Source organism: Macaca nemestrina, chromosome 8 (assembly GCF_043159975.1).
Source record: "Macaca nemestrina isolate mMacNem1 chromosome 8, mMacNem.hap1, whole genome shotgun sequence".
Taxonomy (NCBI): Eukaryota; Metazoa; Chordata; class Mammalia; order Primates; family Cercopithecidae; genus Macaca; species Macaca nemestrina.
In genome coordinates, this window is record NC_092132.1 from 4,845,599 (window position 1) to 4,869,153 (window position 23,555).

The window sequence follows — 23,555 nt, forward strand, 5'->3', positions numbered from 1 at the left end:
CATCACAGTGTGAACTGGCAGTGTTTGGTTGGCAGTGGGGCAGGGGGCTGGGGCCGGAGGGAGAGCCCCAGGGTCGGAGAATGGCTTGTGCAGATGCTGTGCATAAAAGACAAGGACTTGTAAAACAGAAAATTTAGGCCGGGCGCGGTGGTTCACGCCCGTAATCCCAGTACTTTGGGAGGTCGAGGCGGCGGGATCACCTGAGGTTGGGAGTTTGAGACCAGCCTGACCAACATGGAGAAAACCCATCTCTACTAAAAATACAAAATCAGCTGGGTGTGGTGGTGCATGCCTGTAATCCCAGCTACTTGGGAGGCTGAGGGCAGGAGAATTGCTTGAACCAGGAGGCAGAGGTTGCAGTGAGCCGAGATCGCGCCATTGCACTCCAGCCTGGGCAACAAGGGCAAAACTCCGTGTCAAAGAATAAAAAAAGAAGAAAGAAGGAAAAATTAGCCGGGTGCAGTGGCATGTGTCTGCAGTTCCAGCTACTCGGGAGGCTGAGGCAGGAGGATTGCTTGAGCTCAGGAGTTCCAAGCTGCAGTGAGCTATGATTGCGTCACTGCACTCCAGCTTGGGCGACAAAGTGAAACCCCATCTCTAAAACAACAACAACATAACAAAAATAAGGACCCAATGCAGGAGCCCCAAGGAGCCAGCCTGCTGAGGGGAACGTTGGGAAAGGTGAGGAGGGGAGTTTCAAGACAACAGAGATGGGGTCCAACCTGGGACAGATCATTACCCTTGTCACTAGCATCATGATCATCACTACAGTCTTCCTCTTATCACCAAAGCAACACCTCTCCAGTATAGAAAAAAGCAGATAGGCAAAAAGAAGGAAAAGAGTCGGGCGCAGTGGCTTACACCTGTAATCCCAGCATTTTAGGGGGCCAAGGGAGGCAGATCACTTAAAGTCAGGAGTTTGAGACCAGCCTGGGCATGATGGCAAACCCCCTCTCTACCAAAATTACAAAAATTAGCTGGGCGTGGTGGCACGTGCCTGTAATGGAATCCCAGCTACTCAGGAGACTGAGGCAGGAGAATCGCTTGAACCTGGGAGGAGGATGTTGCAGTGAGCCGAGATCGCTCCGCTGCACTCCAGCCTGAGCAACAGAGCAAGACTCTGTCTCAAAAAAAAGAAAAAAGAAAAAGAAAAACCTCATGCTTCCATCCACGATCCTGCCTCACTCAGATTTCTGGTATGTTCCCCTCCAGACCTTTCCTATTGATTTAGGCCTTGAAGGACAAAGAGGAGCTCACCAAGGAGGGAAGGTGCTTGGGCCTGAGGAGCAGCCTGGATGATGGTGGGTGGTGGAGTGAGCTCCATGCAGAGGATCCTGCTAGGAGTCCTGCTCCTCCATGCCCTGTGAGTTCCCCAGGACCAGGGAGAGAAGGCCAGGCCACAATCCCAGCTGCAGTTAGAGGTGCAGAGTGACTGGAGGGAGTGAGAGGGGAGGGGTTCCGGGATTGGGGCTTTGATGTAGGAAGGCGCCACTGTCCGCCTGGATTCATGCCCTTGGGCTTACTCGCTCTTGACTTGCAAACCACAAAACAATTTTCTTTTTTTTTGAGACAGAGTCTCCCTCTGTTGCCCAGGCTGGAGTGCAGTGGTGCCATCTCGGCTCACTGCAACCTCCATCTCTTGGGTTCAAGCAATTGTCCTGCCTCAGCCTCCCAAGTAGCTGGCACTACTTGGCACATGCCACCATGCCCGGCTAGTTTTTTTATTTTTTAGTAGAGACGGGATTTCACCATATTGGCCAGGCTGGTCTGAAACTCCTGACCTCGTGATCCGCCCACCTCAGCCTCCAAAGTGCTGGGATTACAGGCGTGAGCCACTGCACCTGGCATCAAACCACAAAACTCTTAATTGCATCCAGCAGTGAGTAGGCTTAGGCATCTTTCGGGAATCAGCCCCCACCCTGGGCACTCATGTGTCTTCCACATGGCCAGATTCCTCTCCAGGCAGTGCCTGCTAAATGTCTCCTGGTGTCTCAGACACCCCTATTGTCCTTCCCTCTGCTGGTCGCCACCACAGTAAAAACCTTCTGTTTCTAATCAGTGTCTTGGCGCTTTCTTGGCCAGCTGGAAACCACAAGCTGCAGCAACCTGGGGGGCCTGGAGGCAAGGGCCTGGTTTGGGACCCACTCTGCTGCTGACCTGCCAAGAGACCTGGGGGCAGCTGCCTCTTGGCACCCCGGGTTCTCCTCCACTGTGGTACTGTCAAGGAGAATTAAAGACTGGCATGCTTTCACTTGGCAAAGACCCTTCCCGCACTGCTGCACCTCCCGCCCCAGCACTGGGGGACTGAACTCAGCCCAGCTGGGGGCACGTGCAAGGCCCTCCCCCTCAGACCCAGTAACCCACTCAGCTGTGGATACCTTTCAACACAGGACCCTCAGCGACGCCTCAGGGCCCTCGTCCAGCCCTGCCTTCCAGCAGGCCCCCCGCCTAACCCCCTCCCCCTGCCACCGAAGGCTTTTTGTCGCGGCTGCTGATTTGCTGCAGTTTCGTTCTTTCCATCTGGGGTTTGGAAGAGCAGGTTATCCAGTGCTGCTTGTTAGAGCACAGTAAGGCAGAGGTGTTCAGGCCCCTTATGATAGGTGCGGGGACCACTGCAACAGCGTCTTGCAGTCGGGGAGAGAGTGGGCTCAACTCCGAATACAGCACGGGCAAGTGAGGATTTACATACAGCCAAGGAGCAGGATGGGGAACAGCAGATGCAAAATTACTAAGAGAAAGCACTGGGAGTAAGGGATGCGGGCTAAACCAGCCTAGCAGGATGCTTGCTGAAGACAGGCCAGGATGCTCAGACACTACCTGGGGGGCAGAGGGAATGAGTAATCTAATTGGATATGAAGGGTGGGGTAAACTGACTTAGAAGAGTTCTTTGCTAAAACTCGGCCATGCGCAGTGGCTCATGCCTATAATTCCAACACTTCGGTAGGCTGAGGCAAGTTTATCACTTGCCTCAAGGATTGGTCAGGTGTTCGAGACCAGCCTGGCCAACATGATGAAATCTCATTGCTACTAAAAATACAAAAATACAAAAATGAGCCGGGCGTGGTAGCAGGCACCTATAATCCCAGCTACTTGGGGTGGCTGAGGCAGGAGAATCCCTTGAACCAGGGAGGCGGAGGTTGCAGTGAGCTGAGATCGTGCCAATGGGCAACAGAGTAAGACTGTCTCAAAAAAAGAGGAGTTCTTTGCTAAAACGAGATTTTACAAGGAAGTGCACAGATGGGCCTTGGAGAAGTTTCTAAAGTTGACTAAAGATTGGCCAAGCAAAGAATCTTTGTCCATTCTCCTGGTCTGGTGGCATCAGGCAGTTGCTTTAGCTCTCTCGGTTCCTCTTTCCCCAGCCGTAAAAGAAGAACAGAACTGACCTGCAGGGCAGAGTGAGAACAGAGCCAGCCAGTGGGAAGAGGGCTCTCCAGAGCTTGGCACGACGCTCACAGCAGGTGAGTATCTGTCCGTCCATCCATGCATTCATTTTTCCCATGTGTGAACAGCTGTGTGTCTAACGTTTGCCAGGAAAGTCACTTTAGACCAGCATAATTACTAACAAATTTCCCTTTCTCTCTCAGAAATGTTCTGGCTTGAATGACAAATGGTATTGTTACCCTATTGCCAATGAACCACCTCAGTCCTTTCTCAGTTTTTTTTTTTTCAGACAGGGTCTCGCTCTGTCACCCAGGCTGCAGTGGCTTGATCTCGGCTCACTGTAACCTCCACCTCCTGGGTTTAAGAAATTCTCATGCTTCAGCCTCTCAAGTAGCTGGGATTACAGGCGTACGTGACCACGCCCGGCTAATTTTTGTGTTTTTAGTAGATAATAGGGTTTCACCATGTTGGCCAGGCTGGTTTTGAACTCCTGACCTCAAGTGATCCACCCGCCTTGGCCTCCCAAAGTGCTGGGATTACAGGCATGAGCCACCATGCCCGGCCCCCTTTCTCACTTTGGAAAGAACTATTTATGTAAGTGCTTGTTTTATGTCACTTTACAGATTGGCAACCTGAAGGCGGGCATGAGTCAGCATCCTTCAGTAGCAGGGAGTGAGTGGGAGCGGGGAAGGAGCCATACAGATTCCAGACGCACCTCAGATCCTGGTCGGTGTGCTTAGAATTCATCCCAATTATGTTTACATGTCATTCATTCACTCACTCATTTTTATTTTTATTTTATTTTGATTTTTTTCTCTGTTTTCATACACCATTTCTGGCACCATATTTTTATTTGTAATTGAACAGCATCTTGCTCTGTTGCTCAGGCGGGAGGGCAGTGGTGCAGTCTCAACTCACTGCAGCCTTGACCTCCTGGGCTCAAGCAATCCTCTCAATCCTCTGGCCTCAGCCTTCTGAGTAGCCAGGACTACTGGTGCATGCCCCCATGCCCAACTAATTTTTTTTTTTTTTTTAAAGATAGGATCTCACGGCCGGGCGTGGTGGCTCACAGCTGTAATTCCAGCACTTTGGGAGGCCGAGGCGGGTGGATCACAAGGACAAGAGATTGAGATCATCCTGGCTAACATGGTGAAACCCAGTCTCTACTAAAAATACAAAAAAATTAGCCAGGCATGGTGGCGGGCGCCTGTAGTCCCAGCTACTCGGGAGGCTGAGGCAGGAGAATGACGTGAACCTGGAGGCAGAGCTTGCAGTGAGTCGACATTGCACCTGCCACCATGCCTGGCTAATATTTTGTGTTTTTAGTAGAGACAGGGTTTCACCACGTTGGCCAAACTGGTCTGGAACTCCTGACCTCAGGTGATCTGCCTGCTTCGGCCTCCCAAAGTGCTGGGATTACAGGCGTGAGCCACTGCACCCAGCCCATAAAGTCTGTGGTTTTTTTTTTTTTTTTGATACGGAGTCTCACTCTGTCGTCCAGGCTAGAGTGCAGTGGCATGATCTCGGCTCATTGCAAGCTCCACATCCCGGGTTCACAACATTCTCCTGCCTCAGCCTCCAGAGTAGCTGGGATTACAGGCACCTGCCACCAAGCCCTGCTATTTTTTTTTTTTTTTTTTTGCATTTTTAGCAGAGACGGGGTTTCACTGTGTTAGCCAGGATGGTATCGATCTCCTGACCTCGTGATCTGCCCACCTTGGCCTCCCAAAGTGCTGGGATTACAGGCGTGAGCCACCACGCCTGGCCCATAAAGGCTTTTAAAATGATGGTTATAGATAACTTTGAACAGCATGAAAAACACTTTAATTAAATGTAAAAGAACCTTCTTGGTTCTTAGGATCACAGAGGCGAAGTCCCACAATAAGCTGTCTGCAAGCTGGAGAGATTGAAAAGCTAGGAGCCTGGCATCCCGTCTTATGGGATGAAGTTATATACATACCATGATTATAACCATTTTAACTGGAAATGTGGACTAGAAAAAGTCTGAAAAGACTTTTGGGAGACAATTCTGCGTGGGTCTCAAGTTTCTTTTTTTTTTTTTTTTTTTTTTTAATTTTTTATTTCCATAGGTTTTTGGGGACTAGGTTACGTGAATTAGTTACATGAGTAAGTTCTTTAGTGGTGATTTGTGAGATTTGGTGCCCCCATCACCTGAGCAGTATACACTGAAGCCAATTGGTAGTCTTTTATCTCTTACCCCCTTTCCACCCCTTTCCCCCATGTCCCCAAAGTCCTTTGTATTCTTCTTGAACCTTTGCATCTTCATAGCTTAGCTTCCACTTCTGAGTGAGACCATATGATGTTTGATTTTCCATTCCTGAGTTACTTCACTTAGAATAATAGGCAACAGTTCCATCCAGCTTGTTGCGTATGCAGTATTCTGTCATATATATATATACCACAGTTTTTTTATCCACTCATTGACTGATGGGCATTTGCGCTGGTTCCACATTTTTCCAATTGTGAATTGTGCTGCTATAAACGTGTGTGCAAGTATCTTTTTTGAATAATGACTTCTTTTCCTCTGGGTAGATATCCAGTAGTGGGATTGCTGGATCAAATGATAATTCTGCTTTTAGTTCTTTAAGTTAGCTCCACACTGTTTTCCATAGTGGTTGTACTAGTTTACATTCCCACCAGCAGTGTAGAAGTGTTCCCTTTTCACCACGTCCATGCCAACATCTCTAATTTTTTTATTTTTTGATAATGGCCATTCTTGCAGGAATAAGGTGGTATTGCATTGTGTTTGTTTTGTTTTGTTTTGTTTGAGACAGAGTTTTGCTCTCATTGCCCAGGCTGGAGTGCAATGGTGTGTTCTCAGCTCACTGCAACCTCCACCTCCCAGGTTCAAGTGATTCTCCTCCCTCAGCCTCCCGAGTACCTGGGACTACAGGTGCTTGCCACCACGCCTAGCTAATTATTTGTATTTTTAGTAGAGACGGGGTTTCACCATGTTGGCCAGGCTGGTCTCAAACTCCTGACCTCAGTTGATCAGCCAGCCTCGGCCTCCCAAAGTGCTGGGATTACAGGCGTGAGCCACCGCACCTGACCTGGTTCCATATGAATTTTAGGATTGTTTTTTCTAGTTTTGTGAAGAACAATGGTGGTATTTTGATGGGAATTGCATTGAATTTGTAGATTGCTTTTGGCAGTCTGGTCATTTTCACAATATTGATTCTACCCATCCATAAGCATGGGATGTGTTTCTATTTGTTTGTGTTGTCTATGATTTCTTTCAGCAGGGCTTTGTAGTTTTCCTTGTAGAGGTCTTTCATGTCCTTTGTTAGGTATATTCCTAAGTTTTTTATTTTTATTTTTGAAGCTATTGTAAAAGGGGTTGAGTTCTTGATTTTCCATGGGGATGATGTGGAAGTGATCCAGGTGCATGCCACACACTCAGTAGGTTTGCGTCATAGCTGAGGAATCCTGAGCTTAGGAAGTCCTAACTTTTATAATAGGCTGCAAGCAAACCTGCTGTATGAGTCCATTCACACACTGCTATAAAGAACTACCTGAGGCCAGGCGCAGTGGCTCACACCTGTAATCCCAGCACTTTGGGAGGCCAAGGTGGGTGGATCATAAGGTCAGGAGTTCAAGATCAGCCTGGCCAAGATGGTGAAACTCCATCTCTACTGAAAATACAAAACAATTAGCCAGGCGTAGTGGCGGGTGCCTGTACTAGGGAGGCTGAGGCAGAGAATTGCTTGAACCTGGGAGGCAGAGGTTGCAGTGAGCCAAGATCACGCCACTGCACTCCAGCCTGAGTGACAGAGTGAAACTCCATCTCAAAAAAAAAAAAAGAAAGAAAAAAGAACTACCTGGGACTTGGTAATTTATAAAGAAAGGAGGCTTAATGGACTCACAGTTTCATAGGCTGTACAGGAAGCATGACTGGGGAGGCCTCAGGAAACTTACCACCATATGTTTCAGGTGGGACTGACCCCCTCCGACACCAGTAGCTGACCAGTCAGAACAGTCCAGCCTACAGCTTATAGCGATTTTTTGTATTTTTAGTAAAGACGGAGTTTCACCATGCTGGCCAGGCTGGTCTTGAACTCCTGACCTCAAGTGATCTGCCTGCCTTGGCCTCCCAAAGTGTTGAGATTATAGGTGTCAACCGCTGCATCCAGCCTCTCTTCCATTTTTAAGGATCTTTGTGATCACATTGGCTTCACCCAAATAATCTAGAACAATTGAACAATCTCCTATTTGAACATCAGTTGGGTAGCAACTCTAATTTAATCTGCAGCCTTAATTCTCTTTACCACATAACCTAATATGTTCACAGGTTCCTGAGGTTAGGGTGTGGGGAGGAACCCCAGTTCCAGGTATCTCAGCAATCACCTGCACTCCTGAAGCAGCAGGGGCTGCAGCCTCCCTGAGTCTGGGTCCAGGTGAATTTACACTCTTATTTTTTCACCCCTGAAATAAATCTGCTTTTGTCCATAACTTCAATATAGATTCAGGAGAGAACACTCAGAAAGGGATTAGACCCGTATCTTCAGGCTCCTTAAACAAAACAATTATCAGCCAGGAATTGTGTATCCAGCAAAACTAAGCTTCCTAAATGAAGGAAGGATCGTCTTTTTCAGACAACTTATAGGCAGAAGAATACCGGGCTCTGACTTAGTTATGCATTTTCCACGGAAATACAGTTGTCCTTCAGGACTGATTCCAGGATCCCCAGCGGAAACCAAAATCTACAATGCTCAAGTCCCTGATATAACATGATTATATTTGCATATAACCTCCTGTATATGTTAAATCATCTCTAGGTTACTCATAATGCTTAATACAATGTAAATGCTATGTAAATAGTTGTTCAACTATGGCTGGGCAAGGTGGCTCAAGCCTGTAATCCCAACACTTTGGGAGTCTAAAGCTAGTGGATTGCTTGAGCCCAAGAGTTCAAGACAGCCTGGGCAACAGGTCAAAACCCCATCTCTACAAAAAATACAAAAATTAACCAGGCATGGTGGCGCATGCCTGTAAGTCTCAGCTACTTGGGAGGCTGAGGTGGAGGATTGATTGAGCCCAGGGGTGGAGGCTGTAGCCTCCACAGTGAGCAGTGATCTTGTCAGTGCCCTCCAGCCTGAGCAACAGAAGGAGACCCTGCCTCAAAAGAAAAAAAAAAGTTGTTATACTGTATTGTTTAGGGAATAATAACAAGATTTAAAAGTCAGGACTGGGTGTGATGGCTCATGCTTGTAATCCCAGCACTTTGGGAGGCTGAGGCAGGTTTATCACCTGAGGTCAGGAGTTCAAGACCAGCCTGGCCAACATGGTGAAATCCTATCTCTACTAAAAATACGAAAAATTAGCCGGGTGTGGTAGCACACGACTGTGTGCCCAGCTCGGGAGGCTGAAGCAGGAGAATTGCTTGAATCTAAGAGGCGGAGATTGCAGTGAGCCGAGATGGTGCCATTGCACTCCAGCCTAGATGACAGAGTGAGACTTCATCTCAAAAAATAAAAAATAAAAAACAAAGTGAGTTACACGTTCAGTACTGATGCAATCATCCATTTTCACTCTGAGTATTTTCTTTTTTTTTTTTTTTTTTTTTTTTGAGACGGAGTCTCGCTCTGTCGCCCAGCCCAGGCTGGAGTGCAGTGGCGCAATCTCGGCTCACTGCAAGCTCCGCCTCCCGGGTTCCCGCCATTCTCCTGCCTCAGCCTCCCGAGTAGCTGGGACTACAGGCGCCCACAACCGCGCCCGGCTAATTTTTTGTATTTTTAGTAGAGACACACTTGGCTGAATCCATGAATAAGGAATCTACAGATATGGAGGGCTGACCGTACACTTTTTCAGTGTTCTCTGCCTTCTAGCTTGTGGGGTTTCTGATGAGAAATCTGCTGTGAATCTGATAGGTTTTCCTTTATAGGTTACCTGGTTTGTTTGTTTGTTTGTTTGTTTGTTTGTTTGTTTTTGAGACAGAGTCTCGCTGTGTCGCCCAGTCTGGAGTGCAGTGGCGCGATCTCAGCTCACTGCAAGCTCCGCCTCCTGGATTCACGCCATTCTGCCGCAGCCTCCTGAGTAGCTGGGACTACAGGCGCCTGCCACCGCGCCCGGCTAATTTTTTGTATTTTCAGTAGAGACGAGGTTTCACCATGTTAGCCAGGATGGTCTCGATCTCCTGACCTCGTGATTCGCCACCTCAGTCTCCCAAAGTGCTGGGATTACAGGCGTGAGCCTCCACGCCCAGCCAGGTTACCTGGTGCTTTTGCCTCACAGCTCTTAAGATTCTTCCCTTCATCTTGACTTCAGATAACCTGATGACAATGTGCCTAAGTGATGATCTTTTTCAATGAATCTTCCAGGTGTTCTTTGAGCATCTTGTATTTGTTTTTGCTGTTGTTGTTTGAGACGAAGTCTCGCTCTGTCGCCCAGGCTGGAGTACAGTGGCGCAGTCTCAGCTCACTGCAGCCTCCGCCTCCCAGGTTCAAGTGATGTCTCAGCCTCCTGAGTATCTGGGATTACAGGTGCGTGCCACCACACCTGGCTAATTTTTGTATTTTTAATGGAGACAGGGTTTCACCATGTTGACCAGGCTGGTCTCAAACTCCTGACTTCAGGTGATCCACCCACCTCAGCCTCTCAAAGTGTTGAGACTACAGGCGTGAGCCACCACACCTGGCCTGAAATCCACCTTGAGCACATTGCTTGCCATCCCGGAGCCCAAGACCCCTTAGGTGTCAGTGGAGTTTTGGGCCCACAGCAAGGCAGGGAGGTGCGGAGGAACTGCATACAGCCCAGGCCGGGCTCCCTAGACAATAGCCCCAGCTTGGCCACTGAGTCTGTTCCTCTCCCAGGCTGGGGTCAGCCCATCTGACTTGGACGAAGGTCTCCCTAACATCTCTGCTTCCTCGCTGTGATCTCCCAGATAACCGCCCGTGAAGAAGTCCCTGCCCTCAGCCCTAACCTGTGAACCTGCTGCCTTCCATGGCAAAAGGGACTGTGCAGGTGTGAGTCAGGTCATGACCTTGACTGGGAGGGTGATCCTGGGTTACTTAGGTGGCCCAGCGGAATGGCATGAACCCCAGAAGAGAAGGACGAAGGCAGAAGAGCCCGTCAGAGAGAAGCGACGGCAGAGGAGGAGGCAGGGAGGCGCCGTGTGCTCGTCAGCCATCGTCGGCTTTGCAAGCTGGTAGGGGGCGGCCCCTAGACACTCAGAACGGTCCCTGCTGACCCCGGCAAGGTGACAGCACCTCAGTCCCACACTACAAGGATCTGCATTCTGCAGACAATACAAATGAGCACAGAAAAGGGATTCTCCACCGGCCCCCACTACAGAACTGCAGGGTTATACATTGTGCCGTTTTCAGCCTCCAAATTTGTAGAAGTTTGTGATGGCTGCAAAGAAAACAAAGGCACTCTGTGAGCTCCCTTTCCCTTGGGAGGAGGGGCTGGTCCTCGTCTGGTCCTGGGGTGGCCCTGGGCCCCGCTCTCCTGAATGGATGTGCAAGGCCATTTCTCTGTGGTCTCTGTCTGGAACGTGGGTGCAGACGGGAGCTTGGGAAGTCCAAGCTTACTTGACTTTGTGCCCAAACCAAGTTCTGGATATGAGTGCACTTGTTTAAAAAAAAAAAAAAAAAAAAAAAAGGCGAGCACTGACCCACTTTTTCCTGACTGCTCTGGCTCAGACACGTCCCTCTGAAAGGACATTTATTTCAAGAACACGCTGTTCCCAGGGCTGACATCCCCCACCTCCACTGGAAGCAGAAGCACTAACAAGAGATTGCGAGGTCTGGCGTCCAGCGTCTGATAATGCAGCAAATGTTCCACCAAAAGCCTGATGACTGCGTCGGCCTGGCGCTGGAGGGGCTGGGAGTTTGGCCTGAGCAAACTCAGTTGCTTAAAACAACACAAATTTATTTTATTTTTTTAATTTTATTTTTTTAAGTCCCAGGCTACACGTGCAGGATGTGCAGGTTTGTTGCATAGGTAAATGTGTGTCATGGTGGTTTGCTGAGCCTATCAACCCATCACCTAGGTTTAAGCACAGCACGTCTTAGCTGTTTTTTCTAATGTTCTGCCCCCCACCCCCCACTAGGACCCCAATGTGTGTGGTTCTCCTCCCTGAGTTTACGTGTTCTCATTGTTCAGCTCCCACTTATAAGTGAGAACATGCAATGCTTGGTTTTCTGTTCCTGTGTTAGTTTGCTGAGGATAATGGCTTCTAGCTCCATCCATGTCCCTTCAAAAGACATGATCTTGTTTTTTTCTTTTCTTTTGTTTTTGAGACAGAGTTTTGCTGTTGTTGCCCAGGCTGGAGTGCACTGGTGCGATCTCAGCCTTTCACAAATCCTGCCATGATTCTGAGGCCTTCCCAGCCATGTGGAACTGTAAGTCCAATTAAACCACTTTTTCTTCCCAGTCTCGGGTACATCTTTATTAGCAGCGTGAAAACCAACAAGTACAGTAAATTGGTACCAGCAGAGTGGGGCGTTGCTGAAAAGATAGCCGAAAATGTGGAAGCAACTTTGGAACTGGGTAACAGGCAGAGGTTGGAACAGTTTGGAGGGCTCAGAACAAGACAGGAAAATGTGGGAAAAGTTTGGAACTTCCTAGAGACTTGTTGAATGGCTTTGCTCAAAATGCTGATAGCGACGTGGACAATAAGGTCCAGGCTGACGTGATCTCAGATGGAGATGAGGAACTTGGGAACTAGAGCAAAGGTGACTCTTTGTTATGTTTTAGCCAAGAGACTGGCAGCATTTTCTCCCTGCCCTGGAGATTTGTGGAACTTTGAACTTGAGAGAGATGATTTAGGGTATTTGGCGGAAGAAATTTCTTTCTTTTTTTTTTTTTTGAGACAGAGTCTTGCTCTGTCCCCCAGGCTGGAGTGCAGTGGCTGGATGTCAGCTCACTGCAAGCTCTGCCTCCTGGGTTTACGCCATTCTCCTGCCTCAGCCTCCCGAGTAGCTGGGACTACAGGCGCCCGCCACCTCGCCTGGCTAGTTTTTTGTATTTTTTAGTAGAGACGGGGTTTCACCATGTTAGCCAGGATGGTCTCCATCTCCTGACCTGGTGATCTGCCCGTCTCGGCCTCCCAAAGTGCTGGGATTACAGGCTTGAGCCACTGTGCGCAGCCTGGCGGAAGAAATTTCTAAGCAGCAAAGCATTCGAGAGGTGACTTGGGTGTTGTTAAAAGCATTCAGGTTTTTTTTTTCTTCAGTGGAGTCTTGCTCTGTCGCCCAGGCTGGAGTGCAGTGGTACGACCTTGGCTCACTGCAACCTCTACCTCCTGGGTTCAAGCAGTTCTCCTCCCTCAGCCTCCAGAGTAGCTGGGACTACAGACGTGCGACACCACACCCGGCTAATTTTTGTATTTTTAGTAGAGATGTGATTTCACCATGTTAGCCAGGCTGGTCTCAAACTCTTGACCTCAGGCAATCCACCCACCTCAGCCTCCCAAAGTGCTGGGATTATAGGTGTGGGCCACCATGCCCAGCCTAAAAGCATTCAGTTGTAAAAGGGAAACAGAGTACTAAAGTTTGAAAAATTTGCAGCCTGACAATGCGATAGAAAAGAAAATTCCATTTTCTGAGGAGAAATTCAAGCCAGCTGCAGTAATTTGCATAAGTAACAAGGAGCCAAATGCTAATCCCCAAGACAATGGGGAAAATGTCTCCAGGGCATGTCAGAGGTCTTCACAGCAGTCCCTCCCATCACAGGACCAGGGGCCTAGGAGGAAAAAGTGGTTTACTGGGCTGGGCCCAGGGTCCCTGAGCTGTGTGCAGCCTAGGGATTTGGTGCCCTTCATCCCAGCCACTCTGGCTGTGGCTGAAAGGGGCCAACGTAGAGCTTGGGCCATGGCTTCAGAGGGAGGAAGCTCCAAGCCTTTGCAGCCTCCATGTAGTGTTGAGCCTGTGGGTGCACAAAAGTCAAGAATTGAGGTTTGGGACCCTCCGCCTAGATTTCAGATTTATGGAAACGCCTGGAAGCCCGGAGAGAAGTTTGCTGCAGGGGCGGGACTCATGGAGAGCCTCTGCTAGGGCAGTGCAGAAGGGAAATGTGGAGTCAGAGCCCCCACACAGAGTTCCTACTGAGGCACTGCCTAGTGGAGCTGTGAGAAGAAGGCCACCATCCTCCAGACATCAGAATGGTAGATCCACTGACAGCTCACACAATGTGCCTGGAAAAGGCATAGACACTGAACACCAGCTGGTGAAAGCAGCCAGGAAGGAGGCTGTACCCTGTAAAGCCACAGGGGCAGAGCTGCCCAAGGCCATGGGAACCCACCTCTTGCATCAGCATGACCTGGATGTGAGACTTGGAGTCAAAAGAGATCATTTTGGAGTTTTAAGATTTGACTGCCCTGCTGGATTTCTGACTTCCATGGGCCCTGTAACCCCTTTGCTTTGACCAATTTCTCCCATTTGGAATGACTGTATTTTCCCAATAACCTGTACCCCCATTGTATCTAGGAAGTAACTAGCTTGCTTTTGATTTTACAGGCTCATAGGCGGAAGGGACTTGCCTTGTCTCAGATGAAACTTTGGACTGTGGACTTTTCCGTTAATGCTGAAATGAGTTAAGACTTTGGGGGACTGTTGGGAAGGCGTGATTGGTTTTGAAATGTGAGGACATCAGATTTTGAGGGGCCAGAGGTGGAATGATATGGTTTGACTCTGTCCCCACCCAAATCTCATCTTGAGTTGTACTCCCATAATTCCAACATGTTGTGGGAGGAAGCCGGTGGGAGAGAATTGAATCACGGGGGCAGTTCCCCCATACTGTTCTCATGGTAGTTAGTAAGTCTTATGAGATCTGATGGGTTTATCAGGAGCTTCCACTTTTGTATCTTCCTCAGTTTTCTCTTACCGCTGCCATGTAAGAAGTGCCTTTCACCTCCTGCCACGATTCTGAGGCCTCCCCAGCCATGTGGAACTGTAAGTTCAATTAAACCTCTTTTTCTTTCCAGTCTTGGGTATGTCTTTATCAGCAGCATGAAAATGGACTAATATAGTGTATATGGACCACATTTTCTTCATCCAGTCTATCACTGATGGGCATTTGGGTTGGTTCCACATCTTTGCTATTGTGAATAGTGCTGCAATGAACACACGTGTGCAAGTATCTTTATAATAGAATAATTTATATTCCTTTGGATATACACCCAGTAATGGGATTTTTTGATCAAATGGTATTTCCAGTTCTAAATCTTTGAGGAATTGCAACGCTGTCTTCCACAATTGTTGAACTAGTTTACATTCCCACAACAATGTAAAAGCGTTCCTATTTCTCCGCAACCTCACCAGCATCTGTTGTTCTTGACTTTTTAATAATCGCCATTCTGACTGGCGTGAGGTAGTATCTCATTGTGGTTTTTATTTGCATTTCTCTAATGATCAGTGATGTTGAGTTTTTTTTTTTCTTTTTGGAACAAAATAGAGAACTCAGAAATATAACCACACATCTACAACCATCTGATCTTTGACAAACCTGACAAAAACAAGCAATGGGGAATGGATTTCCTATTTAACAAATGGTGCTGGGAGAACTGACTAGCCATATGCAGAAAATTGAAACTGGACCCCTTCCTTACATCTTATACAAAAATAAACTCAAGATGGATTAAAGATTTAAATGTAAAACCCCAAACTATAAAAACCTTAGAAGAAAATCTAGGCAATACCATTCCAGACACAGGCATGGGCAGAGATTTTCTAATGAAATCACCAAAAGCAATTGCAAGAAAAGCAAAAATTGGGCCAGGTGTGGTGTTTCATGCCTGTAATCCGAGCACTTTAGGAGGCCGAGGTGAGTGGATCATGAGGTCAGGAGTTTGAGATCAGCCTGACCAACATGGTGAAACCCTATTCTGCTAAAATTACAAAAATTAGCCAGGCATGGTGGCACACACCTGTAATCCTAGCTACTCAGGAGGCTGAGGCAGGAAAATTGCTGGAACCTGGGAGGCGGAGGTTGCTTTGAGCTGAGATTGCGCCACTGCACTCCAGCCTGGGGCACAGAGCAAGACTCTGTCTCAGGGGAAAAAAAAAGCAAAAATTGACAAATGGGATCTAATTAAACTAAAGAGCTTCTGCATAGCAAAAGAAACTATCATCAGAGTGAACAGACAACCTACAGAATGGAAGAAAATTTTTGCAATCTATCTATCTGACAAAGGTCTAATATCCAGAATCTACAAGGAACTTAAGCAAATTTACAAGGAAAAAACCAAACCACCTCATTAAAAAGTGGGCAAAGGACATGAACAGACACTTAAAGACATACATGTGGCCAACACAAGTTTATTATCTTAACGTTCTGGAGGTCAAAATCCTGAAATCAGAGTGTCGCCAGGACTGCGATGGATGCTGATGGATGGATGCTGCAGGGGGAGATGCCAGCTTCCTGTTCTTTCCAGCTTCCAGAGGGGCCTGCCTTCATTGCCCCCAGCCCCCTCCTCCATCTTATTTTATTTTAATTTAATTTTTTTACATGTCTCACTTTGTCACCCAGGCTGGAGTGCAGTGGCACAATCCCAGGTCACTGCAACCTCTGCCTCCCAGGTCACTGCAATTCTTCTGCCTCAGCCTCCCGAGTAGCTGGGACTACAGGCATGCACCACCATACCCAGCTATTTTTTTGTTTTGTTTTGTATTTTTAGTAGAGACGCGTTTCACCATGTTCGCCAGGCTGGTCTTGAACTCCTGACCTCAAGTGATCGCCTGCCTTGGCCCCCTCACAGTGCTGGGATTTCAGGTGTGAGCCACTGCCTCCTCCATCTTAAAGCCAGCAGCATAGCATCCTCAGAGCTCCCTCTCTGGCCCCCACTTCTGTCATCTCATCTCCTTCTCTGACTCTTCCCTCCCGCCTCCCTTTTCAAAGGACCTTTGTGATTACACTGGGCCCATGAGGATCCTCCAGGGTCGTCTCTCTTCGCAGCATCCTGAACTGAATCTCATCTGGACGTCCATGATCAAGGCGTTGGCAAGGCTGGTTTCTCCTCAGGCCTCACTCCTTGGTGTGTAGACAGTCATCTTCTTCCTGTGTCTTCACATGGTCTTGGTCTTCCCCGTGTGTATGTCTGCATCCTAATCTCCTTTTTTTCTTTTTCAGAGACAGGACCTTTCTCTGTCACCCAGGCTGGAGTGCATTGGCACCATCATAGCTCAATGCAGCCCTAAGCAGCTCCTGGACTCAAGTGACCCTCCCGCCTCAACCTCCCACGTAGCTGGGACTACAAGCACGTGCCACCACACTTGGCTAATTATTTTTATTTTTAGAGACAGCGTCTCTGTATGTTGCCCAGGCTGGTCCCAAGCAATCCTTTCGCCTCTGCCTCCCAAAGGGCTGGGCTTACAGATGTGAGCCCTAGTCTGCTCCTCTCTTAATGACACCGGGCGCATTTGCCTAGGGCCCACCCCTAACAACCCCATCTTAATTAATCACCACTTTAAAGGCCGTATCTCCAAACACGGTAACATTCAGAGGGACTGAGGGTTAGGGCTTCAGCATATGAATTTAGGGAAGACAGAATTCAGTTTATAACACATGGATGAGTCCTGTGAACACCTTTTGTTTTGTTTGTTGCCCTGAAAAGGCTGCAGGGCTCCCTGCAGTGGGGACTGTGTCCAACTGACTCACTGTTGGGTACCCAGCTGGGACCCAGGACCTGACACAACTTTCCCAGGGACCGAGTGGACAAGCCAACCCCCGCACTCATCCTTTTTAAGAAATGGGAGCTCTCCTTATGAAATGGGCCTGCCCTGGCTGCGCTGGTCTCTGAGACGGATGCATTTCCAGGGGAACCAAGAAGGAGACCTGTGGGGTCAGGTATCTGATTTTTTGCACCTTGGATGAGTTTCGTCCGTTCTGGTACTTTGTGTAAACAGATCCACACAGCATGAACTCCATGGTTTGCAGCTTCCTTTGCTCAGTGTTCCCTTGGTGAAAGTCATCCATGTCATTGCACGTATCAGTGGTTTATGTTTATTGCTCAGTAGTATCGCTCTGAGGATAAATGCAATGTATATAGGAATATACAACAGTTTATTTATCAGTCTTCCCATTGACAGACAACTTGAGTTATGTCTAATTTTTGGCAGTTTTTAAAAATTATTTATTTATTTATTTTATTTATTTATTTTGAGAAGGAGTCTTGCTCTGTCACCCAGGCTGGAGTGCAAAGCGATCTTGGCTCACTGCAACCTCTGTTTCCTGGGTTCGAGCCATTCTCCTGCTTCAGCTTCCTAGGTAACTGGGACTACGGGCATGTGCCACCACACCCGGCTACTTTTTTTTTTTTTTTGAGAGGGAGTCTTGCTCTGTCACCCAGGCTGGGGTGCAGTGGCGCAATCTCGGCTCAGTGCAAGCTCCGCCTCCCGGGTTCACGCCATTCTCCTGCCTCAGCCTCCTGAGTAGCTGGGACTACAGCACTCCGGAGTAGCTGGGACTAAACAGCCACTACGCCTGGCTAATTTTCTGTATTTTTTAGTAGAGACGGGGTTTCACCTTGTTAGCCAGGATGATCTCCATCTCCTGACCTCGTGATCTGCCCGCCTCAGCCTCCCAAAGTGCTGGGATTACAGGCCTGAGCCACCATGCCTGGCAGCAACTTTAAATAAAGCTGCTGTCATCATTCTTGGACAAGTATTTTGGTGAACATATGTTTGTTTTGATTTATTTTGGATACATACCTAGACACTGAATGGCTGGGGCAAAGAGTAAGCATATGTTTAATTTTATAAAAAATCGCCAGACCTTCTTCCAAAGTACTTGTACATCTTACATTCTCACCAGCAATGCATGAGAATTCCAGTTCTCCCTAACACTCAGTGTCATAATTTCAGCTTTTTTTTGAAATAGGGTCTGACTCTGTTACCCAGGCTGGAGGAGTACAGTCACGCAATCATAGCTCACTTGCAGCCTCGACCTCCCAAACCAGAGAGTCTCCTACCTCAGCTTCCTGAGTAGATGGAACTATGGGCATGCACTACCACACCTGGCTAATTTGTTGATTTTTGTAGAGATGGGGTCTCACCACACTGCCCAGGCTGGTCCGGAACTCCTGGGCTCAATGATTCTCCTGTCTTGGCTTCCCTAAGTGCTGGGATTACAGGTGTAAGCCACCCTGCCCGGCCGAATTTCAGCCATTCTGATCCATGTGTGCACATCTCAGTGGTAAGCCCAGTGGCTCATACACAACTTTTTGGGTTACCTCTCCCGAGCTCCTTCCTGTCCATTCTCTGTCTCCTCAACTGGGTGACACTGGTGGCCTTTGTTTGAGTTCCCGCCCTCTGTACCATGGATCAGATATGGACTCCAGGCAGAAAGCCCAGTGAGCACAAAGCTCCACTTGTTTATTTCTCATTTGTTTGTTTCTCAGGGAACAGTCCTGAGCTGCCTGTTGTCCAGTCTGAAAACAGTTCCCTTTTCTGTCCCCTACCCCCGGTTTTCTATTTGTTTATGGTGAAAACACGTCTAGAAGCTGCAATCCCCTCTATATTTATTTTTCACTTTTTAAAAATTGGCTTTGGCCAGGTGTGGTGGCTCATGCCTGTAATCCCAGCACTTTGGGAGGCTGAGGCGGGCAGATCACCTGAGGTCCAGAGTCGGAGATCAGCGTGACCAACATGCGGAAACCCCGTCTCCAGTAAAAATACAAAAATATTAGCTAGGCATGTGCCTGCAATCCCAGCTACTCGGGAGGCTGAGGCAGAAGAGTCGCCTGAACCTGGGAGGCAGAGGCTGCAGTGAGCTGAGATTGTGCCATTGCACTCCAGCCTGGGCGACAGAGCAAGATTCTGTCTCAAAAAATAAAAAGAAAAGAAGGTTTAAGAGCAAGTAAAAATTTGTCAGATGAGCATGGTAGGGAAGAGAAAGAGATTTATTATTTGCAAGAGCTCAGCAGTGTAGAAAGATTGACATCCAGAAAACAAGTAGTTCAACAAGGCTGAACCATGGTGTGAGGTTGGGAACTGCAGTGGGTGAGGATGGATTGGTAGGCAGGAAGCACTTCGTTTTGAATAGGTTTATTGAGATAGAAGACATCTGCTAGAAAATTCACCCATTTAGAGTACCATTCATTGGCTTTCAGTATGTTCAGAGTGTTGCATCCCACCGTCAGGAAGCCTTATAAGGTCCTCTTGAGGTTCGCCTTCTTGGGGCCCCTGAACTGGCTTATGGGGATATGTGGGTACATAAAGACTGATGGCAGAGCTGGAGCAGGGTAGGTCCAGGCAGAAAAGAAGAAAGGCAGCACTCTCTGTACCCAGCTAGGCAGAGCTGGAGCAGGTTTCCTGTGGATTGTGAGGGAGGGGGAAGAGGTCCCCCCAAGTCCACTCCCCACCACAGGCCACAGCTCCTAGGTCTTTTTTTTTTTTTTTCGAGACAGAGTCTGGCTCTGTTGCTCAGGCTGGAGTGCAGTGGCACGATCTCAACTCACTGCAGCCTCTGCCTCCTGGGTTCAAGCAATTCCCCTGCCTCACCTCAGCCTCCTAGTAGATGGGGTTGCAGTTGCCCACCACCACACCTGGCTAATTTTTGTGTTTAGTAGAGACATGGCTTTGCCATGTTGACCAGGCTGGTCTTGAACTCCTGACCTCAGGTGATCCACCTGCCTCAGCCTCCCAAAGTGCTGGGATTACAGGCATGGGCCACCGCACTAGGTCAGGAATGTGTCTTAATAGTCAAAGTAAAGGGGAACATAAAGCACCAGGAATGTGGAGCTGGACCGACTGAGGCTCCCAGAAGCCTCTCATTTGCCAGGCACCCCAGAACTTCCTTGGGCAGTGCTCTGGGAGGAACACTTCCAAAGAGGATCTCAGCTTTCTTAGTTGAGAGTGGTTCTTTTTGAAGTGGGAGAGACAAGGCCTGCAGCTTAATGACAGGAATGGGAAACAAAACCTCAGCTGGGCGCGATGGCTAATGCCTGTAATCCCAGTACTTTGGGAGGCCGAGGATCGCCTGAGGTCAGGAGTTCGAGACCAGCCTGGCCAACATACTAAAGCCCTGTCTACTAAAAATACAAAAAATTAGCTGGGCGTGGTGGTGGGCGCCTGTAATCCCAGCTACTCGGGAGGTCAAGGCAGGAGAATCGCTTGAACCCGGGAGACGGAGGTTGCAGTGAGCCAAGATCACGCCATTGCACTCCAGCCTAGGCAACAAGAGCGAAACTCTGTCTCAAAAAAACAAAACAAAACAAAACAAAAAACCTCAGAGATCAGCGTAGGCAGAATTGAACCACGCAACTTGTGTGGAACGAATTCTCGTAGCAGCCGGGTGGTGATGTGGATAAAAGGAGGATGAGAGGAACCGATCCGTGTTCTCATAGCTGTTGGATGGTGATGTGGATGAAAGGAGGATGCGAGGAACTGGTCTGTGTGCACAGGCTGTGCTTCCCTCTCCCAGCCCGTGGGGAGTAGCTGCTTTCCAGACCTGGCTGTGCTTTGGAAAACACACATCTCAAGGCCACGCCTCCAGTGTTCTCATTCAGTATTTCTGAGTCAGGCCAGGAAAATCATGGGGTATTTTCAACTGCTTGGATTTTCTCTGGAATCCTCTTTTTAATAATTTCCGAAACGACTTCAAACTTAAGTCGCAAGTGCAGTACACAGAGCTCATTTGGTTGAATTGGTTTAGAGTGAGTAGCTGAGGGGTACCCCAGTACCCCTAGAGAGCTGAATGTGTCTTTTCCACAAACAAGGATGTTCTGCGTAACCACAACACAGCCCTCAAGGTCAGGACAGTAACATCCACACGTGGCTGCCAGAGCATCCTCAAGCTCTATTCAAATTTTGCCAATTATTCCAATTATATATAATATAAGCATATAAGGCAGCCACTTATGTTTGTCCCATTAGCATATATATGTTTTATATATCTATATTTCGAGACAGAGTCTCACTGACTCTGTTGCCCAGGCTGAAGTGCAGTGGCAAAATCTTGGCTCACTGCAACCTCTGCCTCCTGGGTTCAAGTGAGTCTCCTGCCTCAGTCTCCCAAGTAGCTGGGATTACAGGCACCTGCCACCGTGCCCGGCACATTTTTTTTTTTTTTGGTATTTTTAGTACAGACGGGGTTTTGCCATGTGGGCCAGGCTGGTCTTGAACTCCTGACCTCAGGTGATCCACCTGCCTCTGCCTCCCAAAGTTCTGGGATTACAGGCATGAACCACCACACCTGGCCACAATACCATATTTTTGCAGCAAAATGATCCAGTTCAGAATCACGCATGTTATTTAGTTGTCACGTCTCTTTAGTCTTCTTTAATCTGGAAAGGTTCCTCAGGCTTTCCTTGATTTTTATGACCTCAGTGCTTTTGAAGGTCACAGGCCAGTGGTTGTGCAGAATGTCCTCATTTTGGTTTGTCTGTGGTTTCACCATGATTAGATGCAGGGCATACATCACAGGCACGTTGCTAGGCTCTCCTAGTTCCGTCCTGTCAGGATATTTCCAGCCACTTACATTTGCCCCATTCCCACTGATGTTCAGTTTGATCTGAATCCTCTTTACCTGGTTCAGAAAAAGAAGGAAAGGGACTGGGCATGGTGACTCTTGTCTGTGATCCCAGCATTCTGGGAGGCTGAGGCCACAGGATTGCTTGAGCCCAGGAGTTTGAGACCAGCCTGGGCAACATGGCAAAACCCTGTCTCTACCAAACAAACTACTTGGGGTGATGAGGTTGGAGGATTGCCTGAACTTGGGAGTTGAGGCTGCAGTGAGCTGAGATGGCACCACTGCACTCCGGGTGACAGATCAAGATTCTACCTCAAAAAAAAAAAAAAAAAAAAAAAAAAAAAAAAATCGCAGAGATGTGGGTAATTGTAATTTTAAAAACTCCCAAATGCTCCACTTGATTTGTGTTATTTGAAAAAATTCACATAATCCCTGTAGCCTCAATCTTTCCTTTAAAACTTTTGCTTTAACTCTGTTATATTTAGGACATACAAAAGGTATAAAGAGGCCGGGCATACTGGCTCATGCCTGTAATCCCAGCACTTTGGGAAGCAGGGGCGGGTGGATCACCTGAGGTCAGGAGTTCGAGACCAGCCTGACCAACATGGTGAAAATCTGTCTCTACTAAAAAAGAAACAGAAAAAACAAAAATTAGCCGGGTGTGGTGGCAGGTGCCTGTAATCCCAGTTACTCGGGAGACTGAGGTAGGAGAATCCCTTGAACCCTGGGGGTAGAGGATGCAGTGAGCTGAGATCACACAAAAACCAAAAGGTATAAAACCACACACCAGGCCGGGCGCGGTGGCTCAAGCCTGTAATCCCAGCACTTTGGGAGGCCGAGATGGGCGGATCACGAGGTCAGGAGATCGAGACCATCCTGGCTAACACAGTGAAACCCCGTCTCTACTAAAAAATACAAAAAACTAGCCGGGCGAGGTGGCAGTCACCTGTAGTCCCAGCTACTCGGGAGGCTGAGGCAGGAGAATGGCGTAAACCCGGAAGGCGGGGCTTGCAGTGAGCTGAGATCTGGCCACTGCACTCCAGCCTGGGCGACACAGCGAGACTCCATCTCAACCAAAAAATAAAATAAAATAAAAAAATAAATAAAACCACACACCAAAACCAAAAGGTATAAAGAATAAGTTAACTTGAATTATAATACAATAACTTGATATGTAATACACAACATATATTTCCAGTTGGATTACTAGATATTGTCTGTAACATATAAAATATATAATACAATATGATGTAATATATAATAACCTGAATTTTTAAGTAACCCAGTCAAGAATAAGCCACTGCCAATTTAGTTAAATCTCGCTTATGAATGCCTCCTCAGCTTCAGCCTACTCCTGATTTGCCCAGAACTCACTGACCTAAGCTCCACTGACAAAGTGACAAAAAAATCCTGGGTTTTAGAAGCAATTTGAGGCAATTAGATGCAAATTCAGCCCAGATGAGGACGTTCGTTTTTCCTAGTGTGGCTACCTAGCTTGTTCCGGCACCTGGTGGTCACACATGGAATTGCAGCTTCTCATATGTAATCCTTGGCAGAATTTTTTTCCTTTTCGAATCCTTTCTTTTTTTAAACTTCATTTTGTAATATAAAATCTGATTTGCTTAAGTTGGATTTATCAGAATTTACTTTCAAAAGCTTTCTGGTTCTAACAGTGACTGCCCTGAATCGGTGAAAACACTTGGTTAAGCATTAACTGCTCAATTATCACAATTAATCTTTTGATA

General features: G+C 47.8%; 1 long non-coding RNA gene across 3 annotated transcripts; it reads left to right on the top strand.

Moving 5' to 3' along the window:
• The first annotated feature begins 3,001 nt into the window (after positions 1–3,001).
• Positions 3,002–21,350, top strand: LOC105488385 (uncharacterized). 3 transcript variants are annotated; one of them, XR_011606673.1, is made up of 5 exons: positions 3,002–3,458; positions 11,647–11,744; positions 13,860–14,294; positions 16,240–16,375; positions 16,471–21,350. It is a non-coding gene; the product is annotated as an uncharacterized lncRNA (long non-coding RNA). The 3 variants fall into 3 exon arrangements; XR_011606675.1 differs by having other exon boundaries at positions 14,216–14,294; XR_011606674.1 differs by lacking the exon at positions 3,002–3,458 and adding an exon at positions 11,305–11,330.
• Positions 21,351–23,555: the final 2,205 nt, after the last annotated feature.